Source organism: Protopterus annectens, chromosome 4.part0 (genome assembly GCF_019279795.1).
Source record: "Protopterus annectens isolate FY-2018-M chromosome 4.part0, PAN1.0, whole genome shotgun sequence".
Lineage (NCBI taxonomy): Eukaryota > Metazoa > Chordata > Ceratodontiformes > Protopteridae > Protopterus > Protopterus annectens.
Genome location: NC_056733.1, coordinates 380,214,785 through 380,227,250, shown reverse-complemented (window position 1 = coordinate 380,227,250; position 12,466 = coordinate 380,214,785).

The following is a 12,466-nucleotide window of genomic DNA, read 5'->3' as shown; positions in this document are numbered from 1 at the left end:
AAAGAAACTTCCTTCTATCCAAGTAAGGTAATGGACAACACAGGAACTACACCACAGCCCAGAATACAGCAATGCCTGTATACTGGTCTAAACTAGTCGAGAAAGGCGTGAAAACAAGGATTATTTTTTTGTTTTTTTTTTTTTTTGCAGAAATACACAGAAAATGCAGAGACAGTGATAAATTAGCTACACAGGCTAGCACACTTTAGTGGGCAGCCTCCACAGTTCAATTAAACAAACAAACAAGCAAACTTTCGACTAAATTCGACTAAATGTAACTTTAAGTGCAGATTTTAAAATAAATGCAGTAATCAGTAAAAACAGTTCAGGCTAGTTCAAAGTAAGCAGCAGAAGCTATTTTCAGTGAAAAAAGCAAAGATACTTAAATCCAGAAGGTAGTCGCTTTTCGAGTTCCTTGCTGCTAGGACCACTCTGTAAACCCACGTGGAGCTTGTCTGAGCAGTATAGCCAGAAAAAAACGCCCAGAGGCGGATTTTAAGCAGTGAACTACAAAAGAGCTAGGAATGGTCCCAAACAACCAATTACTAACAGCTTCTTGTGCTGAGGTCACTTCCCCAAGGACAGGTAGGCTGCTCAAGGCTCCCCACTCCCACTGGTGAGCAAAGAAACTTCCTTCTATCCAAGTAAGGTAATGGGCAACACAGGAACTACACCACAGCCCAGAATACAGCAATGCCTGTATACTGGTCTAAACTAGTCGAGAAAGGCGGGAAAACAAGGATTATTTTTTTGTTTTTTTTGCAGAAATACACAGAAAATGCAGAGACAGTAATAAATTAGCTACACAGGCTAGCACACTTTAGTGGGCAGCCTCCACAGTTCAATTAAACAAACAAACAAGCAAACTTTCGACTAAATTCGACTAAATGTAACTTTAAGTGCAGATTTTAAAATAAATTCAGTAATCAGTAAAAAAAACAGTTCAGGCTAGTTCAAAGTAAGCAGCAGAAGCTATTTTCAGTGAAAAAAAGCAAAGATACTTAAATCTTTGTTTAGCCATGGGGCATAGTTAGATTTTATTCTTTTTGTCCTGGGGGGTGCAAGTTTGTTTAGTGCTTCTAGAAATTTAGTGTTAAAGTAGATTACTGCATCATCTAGGGCAGTGCTTTTTAGGATATTCCAGTCTATCTGTTTCAATAAGTTAATGAATGTTTGAGGATCAAAGTTAGTCAAATTTCTTATTTGTTTGTAGTGATGCCCAGATGTTCTGAGCACATAAGCCGGGAGATGATCACTTAGAGTATTTGGGAGAGTTCCTGCAGAGGAGATTTTGTTAGGGTCACTGACACATATACAGTCTAGGATGGAGCCCTCATTGCTGTGTTTATTGAATCTAGTTAGGGATATAATTAATTGCATAAAGTTAAATAGGTTAATGTTAGTGGATGGGTATTTGGTGCAAAATGTAACCAGTCAATATTAACATCTCCCAGTATAATGGTTTCATTCTTGATTGTGCTAGAGATGCAGACAAGAATATTTTTCAGAATGGGTATATTATTGCCTGAGGGAATATACAGAACTGCAATGCATTATTTTTAGTTTTGTTTATTTTTAGAAACTAGATGCGAATTTCAGCTGTGGAGAATTGGGGAATGCTGTCAGAGAAAGAGGTAATGTAGTAGGACCTAGGGAAGAGGAGTGCAATACCTCCTCCTTTCTTGTGCTGTCTATCTAGTCTTATGGTGTTAAAACCCGGGGGAGGAATTTAGCATCATTTATGTTTGGTTTGAGCCAGGTTTCTGTGGTGGCAATAATGTCTGGCTGGTTCTGGGATGTCCAGGCATGGAAGTCTATGATTTTGTTTTGAATACTTTGGAAGTTTAGTGTGATTAGATGCAGGGATTTAAAGGAGGTGGGTTGATGGGACAGATTGGCTGAAATGGGTCCTGGATTGGGTTGGATATCACCACTAAGAAGTATAGTTGAAAGTCTGGGTGTATAAGTGGGTGGATGCTGGTATTCTTTGGGTCTGCTAGGGTCTATGCTGTTGAAGAGTTTATGGAATTTTAGAAGTAGAATTTTAAGATTTGGGAAGAGTAGTGAATGTATAGGAAAGTGGTTGTAAGATAATATCTGAGTAACTATTTGAGTCTAACTATTTGAGTTGGGTAGAAGAAGTCATTAACTGTTGCAGGTTTAGAGGGAGAAGAGATAGTGTTAAGAGTTGTGAGCTGAACAAGTAGAAAGAGAAGTAGGAAGATATTGCTATTAAGTAATGGCTGTGTAATTTCTAGGGACATAGTGGTAGTGGAGTCGATATAGATATAGATGGAGCAAAAGTGCAATGTGGATATAGAAGAATTGGGATAACTACCAAGTAAAGTGTAAGGGAACTGTGTGTAGGTATATGGGAGATGTGGTCTTAGTCTGGGTAGGATCATAGAATAGTGGTGAATGAATGGTTTGGAGGAGGGTGGGGTTAGGAAGAAGGCACTAGACTATGAATGTCAGGTGGTGGGATGATGTAAGAGTGAAGTGATTGGTGTATTCGCAGGTGTGGGTGTGGCTAAAAAGTATAAGCTTGCGGAGAGGGTTGATCGACGAGGCAGAGCAGAAAGCAGAAACCAAAAACTATCAGCTATACTGCATGCCCCAGGTCAGTCTCATAAAATAACAAAAACAGACTGTTCACTGTTTCAAGTTGCAGGAATATAATTAACTGCAGAAAGGAAATTATTTAGTTTTGTTAAAAAAAGACCACAAATAAGAAAATTAAAATAGCTGTTAATGGCTTTTGAAGGAGGGGAACCTGGACTATAGCATCCGAGTAGTGTGCACCCAATACACTGCAAAGGCTTAAACATACATTTCAGTTAAAAGTTGAGAAGAAATCAGAGGTTTGGAGGGACATACACTTTAGGCACTTAGTTTATAGTTTTTCCTGTTTCTGAAGCCATTATAGTGATGATCTGAGGAAGGGATTTCAGGCAGCCAGTTAGGTTTAGAGGAAACTCTCACAGAGCAGTATAAATGGGACTGTAAAATAAAAAAGAAAACTAAAACAGTTTGAGCGAGGGGATACAGGAATGGACTAAAAGAGATAACTGTAGTCTTTTAGACAAGACACTAGGAAGTGGACTGTAGAATATAATACCCAATGTAACCATGTATGACTGTAGTTAAATGCAAAACGAAAAACAAAGGTGAAAAATAGTGGCAGTGCACATATAAGCAGCAGTAAAAGGTAAGATTAAGTGATTAAGTATTATTCAGTTAAATGCAGGAACACAGTTGATTTAGTGGCCATCACTTGTAAAGCAGCAGGCAAACCTTAAGGAAATAAGCATTGAATTACATACACTAACAAATATAATTAGTAGCTGATAATTAGGAAGCAACTAACATGAGCTACTTGAAATATTGGGATAGCATACATTAAGGACCTCCACATTTGTTAAAGCAGTAGTGTAAATTACTTAAAGAAAAACAACAATGACACAGTAGAATGCAGCTTACACTACATAACAGAGCTAATTTACCATACAACTTCTGCTTGTTTAAGTTAAAGTCAAATTGTAGATTGAGGCAGAGGTATAATGGTATAAAAGCTGTAGCTGCTTATTGGTACAGTAAAAACCTTAACAAATCTAAGTTTCTCAGCAACTTGTTAACAACAAATTAGATGCTGCTATTACATGCTGAGACAGCAATACACTAAGTACTCATTAATCTAAACCCCAGAGATGCAGAAAACTAAATAATATTCCAGGCATGAGCAAGAATGCCCTTCTAGCCTGCAAATATACCAGAACAATCAAACTAAAAAAATAAAAACTAATAAATAAATAAACTAAAAAAACTAATAAAAACTGGTACTTGTGAACAACAAAGCTGCTGGCTGAGAATCCTAAAAAAATCAGGAAAAATAGCCATGCGCTGTAGACAAGCTCATTTGAGACTTTAAAGTAATCAAGCACTTATAATTTGTTTAGAAATCTAAACTTCATAATTTCCAGGTTTTCACCCTGGTGTCTGTTGACTTTAGAGCCTTCTCTGACTACTACTTGCAGATGATTGTAGCAACCAGTGGTCTATGCTGTGGGCAGACTGTTTCACTGGGGATGACTTTGCAATCATTGATTCTAAACCAAAACTATCAGTGTTATCCCTTACAACCAACAAAAAATAAGTAATAAAAAAGTAATAGGGAAAACACCAGGCACAGGATTCCCAAGCACTTCAAAAGCCACAGCAGTCCACTCAATGTATATTGAAAAAACGAACAATCTTTTATTTACATCTAAAACTCCATAAGATTTAGTTCTTTCATCTACTGCACCATAGACTTCATCAGAATAAAAAAAAGACATTCACCACTGATATTTATACCATTTTTAAGCTAATGAGTTAGTTAATTAACAGCAACTACTTTATTTGCTTAAAGCAACAGTAACAATCTGCCATGTGAGTTCCAGTTTAAATTAAAAAAAAAAACTGTGTATATAAAACACTAAAACTTTTAAATAAACTATATGAATAATCACTGTTGTTCATAAAAATGTTAAAAATATTAAAAATATAAAATATTAAAAACCTAATAGGTTTTTATGCTGTAAACTTGTGTAATAAATACACTATAAGATGTTCTAATGACAAGCTGAAGATTAACCTATCTACAATACATGCATAATAGTGTGACATATTTATAACAATGATACACTCATACTTATCGTGATATCTGTTATTGTCTCTATTCCAGTATAGGTATAATAGTAATATTATCATTAATACCATGGGCACCAGTTACATTTAACAACAACTGCCATCTCACCTCTCTCTCTTTTAAAATAGCTTTTATATTTCCCCCCGGGCTGTGATATAACTATTTCCACAATTCTAAACCTGAAGGCAGCACAAGTAGGATTAGCTAGTATATGTCTATATAGAGCACTATTTTTGTCTTTTCTCTTCATATTATAAAGATGTTCATATATCCTGTTTTTAAAAGCTCTACAGGTTTCCCTGTATAGAATGCAGCACAGGTGTTATACTTAGCTAAGTATATCACCTGCTTAGTATTACAGTTCCCTTTCTTAAAATGTATCTTTGTTTTATTAACATTCTCTAGAATAATATAGTTGTCTAAATATCAGTGGTGAATGTATTTTTATTGATTCTGATGAAGTCTATTATGCAGTAGACGAAAGCGCCAAATCTTATAGAGTTTATGATGTGAATAAATAAAAGATTGTTCGTTTTTTTTCAATATACATCGAGTCAACTGCTGTGGCTTTTGGAGTGCTTGGGAATCATGTGCCTGGTGTTTTTCATATTTATTTATTTATTTATTTCAGTTTGCTAACCAGGAAGGTCCATTGGGCCAAGGTAGCCCGTTTTCAATGGAGACCCAAGGAGAAAAGCTCCAGACAGAAAGACAGTATACAATATACAATGTATTAGTACAGCATATGAGAACAACAGTTTTACATTCAATATACAGCAAGGCAAGATTTTACATATCTTGAAATACCTGAGCTGAGTCAATCACTTATAAGATAATAGCAAAAACAATAAATTTATGTTCATTTAATACACTACATGTATTTAGGCAAAGGAATTTTAGAGAGATGAATTGAAGCAGTAGCAGAGATTAGAGTAGAATAGAATAGGGATAGGTATCAGGAATCAGGTAGGATGGGTACAGGAGCACTCCCAGAGGGAGTAGAGGTGAGAGTGGAGTAGGGTTTTAAAGGATGGTAGGTTAAGGGTAGTTCTAATGTAAGGGGGAAGAGAGTTCCATAATCTGGCAAGGGAGAATGATAGTAGAAGTTGCCCTGGTGCGTGTAAAGGCTTGTAAAGTTCTAAGAGGTTCTGATTTGTGGATCTATGTGTTCTATCTGATTGGTGAAGTTTTAGGGAAGAGGAAAGAGATGGACAGTTAGAAGGTTTGAAAATTAGCTTGTGTGCTGTAGTTAGTTGAATGAAATTTAGGTAGCTTGGGAGTTCCAACCAATTTAGAGCATGTAGGGAGTTGCAATGGTGAGTAGAAGATTTAGATCCTGTGGCAAACTTTGAAATTTTGTTATAACATGAGGAAAGTTTAGATTTTAGGGATGATTGGAGGTTAGAGAGTAGTGGAGCTCCATACAAAAGGGAGGGTAGGAGGTAGGTGGTAGATAGGAGTTGTCCAGAAGACAGAGAAAGGTAGCTCCTGTATCGATAAAACATACCAAGTTTTTGATGAGTCTTTTTAATATTGGTTTGTAGGTAGACATCAAATTTTAGCTGGTCATCAATAAGAACGCCCAGACGTTTTGTATGGGGAACTATTTCAAAAGTTGTTTTGTTTATGCTAAGTATAGAGAAGGATGCTTTGTCAGCAGCAGTATGTCTAGAAAGGGTAAAGATCATTACTTTAGATTTGGAGGCATTTAGGGCTAGGTGATTGTCAAGCATCCAGGACTCAGTAGAGGAGAAGGCTTCTTGCGTAAGGTTTATTAGTAAAGGAAGAGTTTTGACTGAGCAGATGATAGTGGAGTCATGTGTGTATTGCACCAGTTTAGCATTGGGGATCTTTTGGTGGAAATCATTGATGAAAATGTTAAATAGTAAAGGACCCAAAATAGAGCCTTGGGGTACACCTGTTGGGGTGTGAAGGAAAGAGGAACGGCAGTAGTTCCATTTTACAGCTTGTTCTCTGGCTGAGACATAGCTGGAGAACCATTTGATAGATGAAGAGGAGAGATTAAGATGGGAGAGTTTAGAAAGTAGAAGCACATGAGAGACAATGTTGAAAGATTTAGATAAGACGAGGAGGAGCGTAGAAACTATGTTCCCAGAGTCACGAGCAGAGTTAATGATTTCGAGGAAGGAAAGAAGAGCAGTGGTGATGCTATGTCCTGGTATAAACCCGTGTTGGGTAGGAGTTAGGAGTTGGTTTCCAGTAGGTAGGGTAATAGCTGGGGGTGAATACATTTTTCAAGTATCTTAGAGACAGGGGATAGCATAGCAATAGTGCGAAAGTTGGAGATTGAACAGTTTGTACCTCCTTTATGAAGGGGGATGATGAAGGCTTTTTTCCAGAGGTATGGTACATAGGACTCCTGAATGGATTGATTGATTAGGACGCTGATTGGAAAGGCTATGCCATCAGCAGGTAGTTGGAGAAAGTTGGATGGAATGTCATCTGGGGCATTAGAGCAAGGTTTTAACTTTTGTAGGAGCTTTTTTATAGTGTAGGTAGGAATGGATTTCAGAGTAAAAGGGGAGGACTTAGGGTTCATAGATGTTAAGTTTTTGTTATCAGTTAAGATGGGGGGATGTTGTTAGGGAAAGAAGAGGTGAGTTTGCCTATGGCGTCAGTGAAAAAGGAGTTAAATTATGTAGCTAAGTGGAGGTCTGGTGTGTCTGGGTCAGGGCAAGGGTTCTCATTTTTGCCTGGGGATAATATTGATGAAATACTATTCCAAAATTTTCTGGGGTTGGTTTTATGATTATTTTGAAGTTTAAGGTAGTAGAATTTGCAGTCAGTGGCTATTTGTTTTTTTTACTTGTTTTCGCAGTTGCTTGTATTCGGCAAGAGAGTTGGGAGTTTTGCATTTTTGGTAGTATTTCCAGATTTTATCTCAGTGATGCATAAGTAGTTTTGTGTCTTTAGTTAGCCAGGGGGCTGTTTTGGATCTGAGTCTTTTGGTTTTACTGGGGGCGAAGTGGTTAAGTATATCAGTGAAAATTCTATTGAAATATGAGACTGCGGCATCTAAAGGGAGGGACTTTAGAGGGTTCCAGTCTATATGTTTTATGGTATTAGAGAAAATTAGGGGGTTGAAGTTTTGCATGTTGTGGGTGGTAATGTGTCTGTGTTGAAAGAGGATGATGGAGGGGGAATGGCATATGTAGGCAGGGAGATGGTCACTAAGGGAGTCTGTGAGAGTGCCACTATTAGAAACTCGGTTTGGGTGGGAGACTATTATCCAGTCAAGGATGCTAACTGTGGTGTAATCTTTATTTGGTCTAGTAGGGGTTTTGATTAGCTGTGTGAATTGATATAGGTTGATGCTTTGAGAAGGGGTAGATGATTCAATGGAAGACCAGTTTATGTTGACATCGCCTAGGATTATAGACTCACCATTTATGTTGGAAGTGAACCAGGCAAGAATATCTTCCAGTATAAGGATATTGTTACCAGGAGGAGTGTACAGGGAGGCAATGCATAACGTTTTATTGTTATTTACTTTGAGAAGGGCGAGGGTTAGCTCGGCGGTGTCAAATGAGGGTATGGGCTTAGTATAGGGTGTTACTGTTAAGGAGGAGGAGAAGAGTAAGGCTACTCCTCCACCTTTCTTTTGAGGCCTGTCACTTCTTATAAGTTTATAGTTAAGGGGCATAATTTTGGTATCTTTTATGTGTGGTTTTAGCCAGGTTTCTGTGATAGAGACAATATCAGGTTTGTTATGAGAGATCCAGGCGTGAAAGGAAGGTATTTTATTACAAAGGCTCCTGGCATTAAGTGTGGCAAGGAGAAGAGATTTGTGGTGCAAGGGAGAGCTATGTGAATGTGTTTAGAGGTGGAGTTGTATGAAGGCCCTGGGTTAGGGTGTATGTCTCCAGAATGGAGAAGGAGGAGGGTGATCAATTTTGAGTAGAGTATGGATAGGTATCTATTTTCTAATGAGTCATATGTGTAGATATTGGAAACTAATGAGGTAAGTTTGGAGGGTATGGGAAGTGGTTTACTAGGGGTAAGGAAGAGCTTCCTTTGAAATAGAAAAGATTCATTATGTTTGTAGAGGTGGGGGAGGCTTGGGTTGTAAAGAAAAGTATTTTTTAATGTAAATTGCAGTTGCATGAAAGGGAGGGAAGTGGTGAAACTGGAAGACTAGTAAGGTAGACTAAGCAGAAGAGGATTCGGCTTAGAAATAAGGGTATTATAGCATAGGCAGATTTTGTTTGCATGGTGGGAGACAGAGTATGAGTTGAGTGAGAAGGATGTGTAGGAAGAGAGATGGTTAATAAGTTTGAGAGGAGAGGATTAGAATGAAATGTGTGAGGGTGTATTCACAGGGATATAGAAGGGTGGAATGGAGGGGGGAAAGGCAGTTGTAGTAGTGAGTGGATAAGGAGTAAGTAGGGGACAATATTTGGAGGGTTTGGCTACTGACTATCCTGATGAGGTGCATGCACTAACCACTTAGTAGGGATAAGGTACAGTCAGTTATTCAGTAATTATTGAGGCAAGCAAGTTACATAAAAGCATACACCATCCCTCGCCATCTAATCCAAATCAAACACCCACTGGAAAAATACAATGTCCACTGATCTCACAAAGTACAAACAGTTGAAAAAACAGAGAATGTCAGACATCCCATTCATTAGAACATTAATTACGCCAGACTTAGATACAAAAATGTCTTAGGTAGTAAGCTCACACAGGAATCCTAAACCTTTTTCTCCAGTAGTTTGCTTACTTTGATCCTAGGGCCTATCATTCGAATTCCCCTTCCAAATATCTTTCCTTCTAAAACTGGAACTTAAAAGGAGGTCTATAGGTCACATTTGTCCAAACATAAAGGAACTGTGGACAACATAGAACTTTTTTCAGACTGCATCTCCATTTTCAATGTCAAGAATAAATGGTGACTGCATTTATATAAGTCGAAGGGATGAAAATTAACAAGAAATGGTTACATTTACTGATTATACACTATACACTTAGCAATATATACTCCATACCAAAAATGCACACCAATGTCATCAAACCCAATAACATGAATGATATTAATGACATATAGAGTTAAAATGTCCACTTGAAGAAGATAGTGAGACAGCCAATACAGTCCAACAGTGATGAATGTCCGTCGATAATGTAATAGACAAACAATGAAAGAATTAGTACTTACAACAAACCAAAAAGAAAAAATTATATGAGAGCTCATCATATCATCAATTAGTCAGTCAGAAATGTCTATGCTTGCCAGTTCAATGTATTCAAAAAACTCAAACAATTCCAAGGCCCCGAACTTCCGTCGATAATGAAAAATGCACAAGATGTATGAAGAAGCAGTGCGTATTCATAAATATTCCGTACTTATTTGTAGAATATGATAGAAATAGTTCCCATCACATAAGCACTCCATCCGTCGCCAGTCCACTGAATAATAATCCCAAGCAGGAACCTTAAAAAAAAACGGTGAACCACAATAAATGTTGGAGCTTAAATCATATAAAATGACAGCTACGATCTGCACCACATCTGTTGCTAATCCACAACACAAGTCCTGGATAGAATCTAACTAACTGATAAAACAGCTAGCCTGTAGACTGCAATAAATGTTGGAGTCGTCAAATAAGACAGTGAACAAGTACGTATGTAAACTTGAGACATTGACCGAATACGATATAAATTAGTAGACAACAATTTACGTGTTAGAATGTGTAATTCGTCACTTTCTCTTAAAATTAGTGGCTTATGGAGTGATTTGAAGGTCCGTACTAAAATTTCAGTCAAAATCAGGGATGGCCCTAATGATCAGCAATAGTTGAGGTATGGTGAAATTACTATTACTATTACTACTATTACTTTTTATTAATCATTGATTCTACCATAGTGTTTTTCCTTACTAGGAGGAAGTCTACCTGAGTTGCATGTGGGCCACTCTTGTATGTGATCTTGTGACTCTCTCTTTCTTAACCATGTGTTGGCTACTATCAAGCCATTTGCCAGACAGAAGTCTAGAATGGCCCCTCCTTCTTTATTCCTGTTGCCCCACCCATGTGGGCCCAGGCAGTCCTCATATCCTTTTCTATCTGTCCTGATATGTGCATTCAAGTCACCTATTATCAACACCAATTAATTTTTTTTCTGGTTTATGTAGTAGGTCCTGCAGCTGCTGTATGAATGCACTCTTTTCCTCAATATCATAACCCTGCTGTGGGGCATAGGCTGAGATTATAAATACAGCCCTGTCACTATACTGGAATTGTCATGAGTCTGTCACTAATATTGCTGACATCTGTAAAAGCACAGATACAAATATAAAAAGATATGAAAAGCACAGATCCATGTATTGAGGCAAAATTGTTTTCCAGCCTTAGGGAGGAAAGACATTTTCCTTCCCTAAGGAAAAACAATAAATCACAGGGAAACTGGTACTTGTAAACAACAAAGCTGCTGGCTGAAAACCCTAAAAAAATCAGGAAAAAAGAACCATGCTAATTCAAGACTAGAGTAATCAAGCAATTATAATTTGCTTAGAAATCAATACTTCTTTATTGGAAAATAAATGGATGAGTGCTCTCATCCTTATAAGAGCTTCATCAGATCTAAATCCAGTTTACATGCCATGTAGTATTTATCTGCTTTAACAAAGAGATCATTGTCAATTCACTCCAGCTGGGGTCATAAATGTATATTATAGGCTGCTCATCCAAAGCTACAATAGGGTAAATTTCATCTTTCATACCTGTTTTGCATATCTACTCCTATTGGTAGCTAATAGGTCATAATTTATGCGCTGTATTCCTATCCAATGAGGCTAGTGCCTAATTGAGGCAAACACTTTATATAAATCTTGCTCCTGGCTATATGTAACTATTAATACATCATTGTATCTGTGATGTGGTAAGTAGATGCTATTTATGATGTTTAAATGAAGCAGCAAGTATTAAAAAATATGTGACAAGCAGTCAAATTAAAACCCTGAAGTATTATATTGTAGTTATCATAACTGCAGCTAGCCAGGACAATCAGGCTGAACCTGCGACTGGGAGAACCTATCTTGTGTCCTTTATGTCAGGAGCATACCATTTTTATTTATTTTTATTTATTTTACATTTGCTGACCGGGATAATCCAACTGGATTAATGTCCATTTTCAGTGGAGGCCCAGAGAGAAAAGCTCCAAAGGTAGACATATAAATAATAACAAAGAAGGCATATTACCAAGGTAGACAGGTAATTAATAGGATGAATTCAACTGTCTAGTGCTATATCAATGATAAGTGTGTTCAGACATACAAGAAAGAGCATTCTATGACAGTGAAGCAAACAGGGTTAAATGAGGAAAGAGATAACTGACTTCTACTTCAGTTTTTTCCATTTAAATGCTGTCAAAACTGGTACATTATAAGAACTTGTCAGCAACATGTTACAAGTCCTAGTTGCCACAGTAGTAATCTCTATAAAACAAAAGAGTGTAGTTCCCACAATGGGAATTATTGAGCCTCCAGTAATTTTGTCTTCTGCCAGTGCTTGGTACAAAAACAAAAAAAAAAACTTTGCAGAGATGTTTAGGAAGAGTGGAAAAATATGCAGCTGTATGCGCTATCCTAACCCATTGCACAAAATATATATTTTTTACTTTATAATGTTTGATTGTTCATTATTCTTTTCAGTATCTTCTTCCGAATACTTTCCTACATTTTATGGATATAACATTATTTTACAACTTAATTCAGATTCTACAGCTTTGTACAAATCTTTCTGTATACAAAGTGTTATTTGC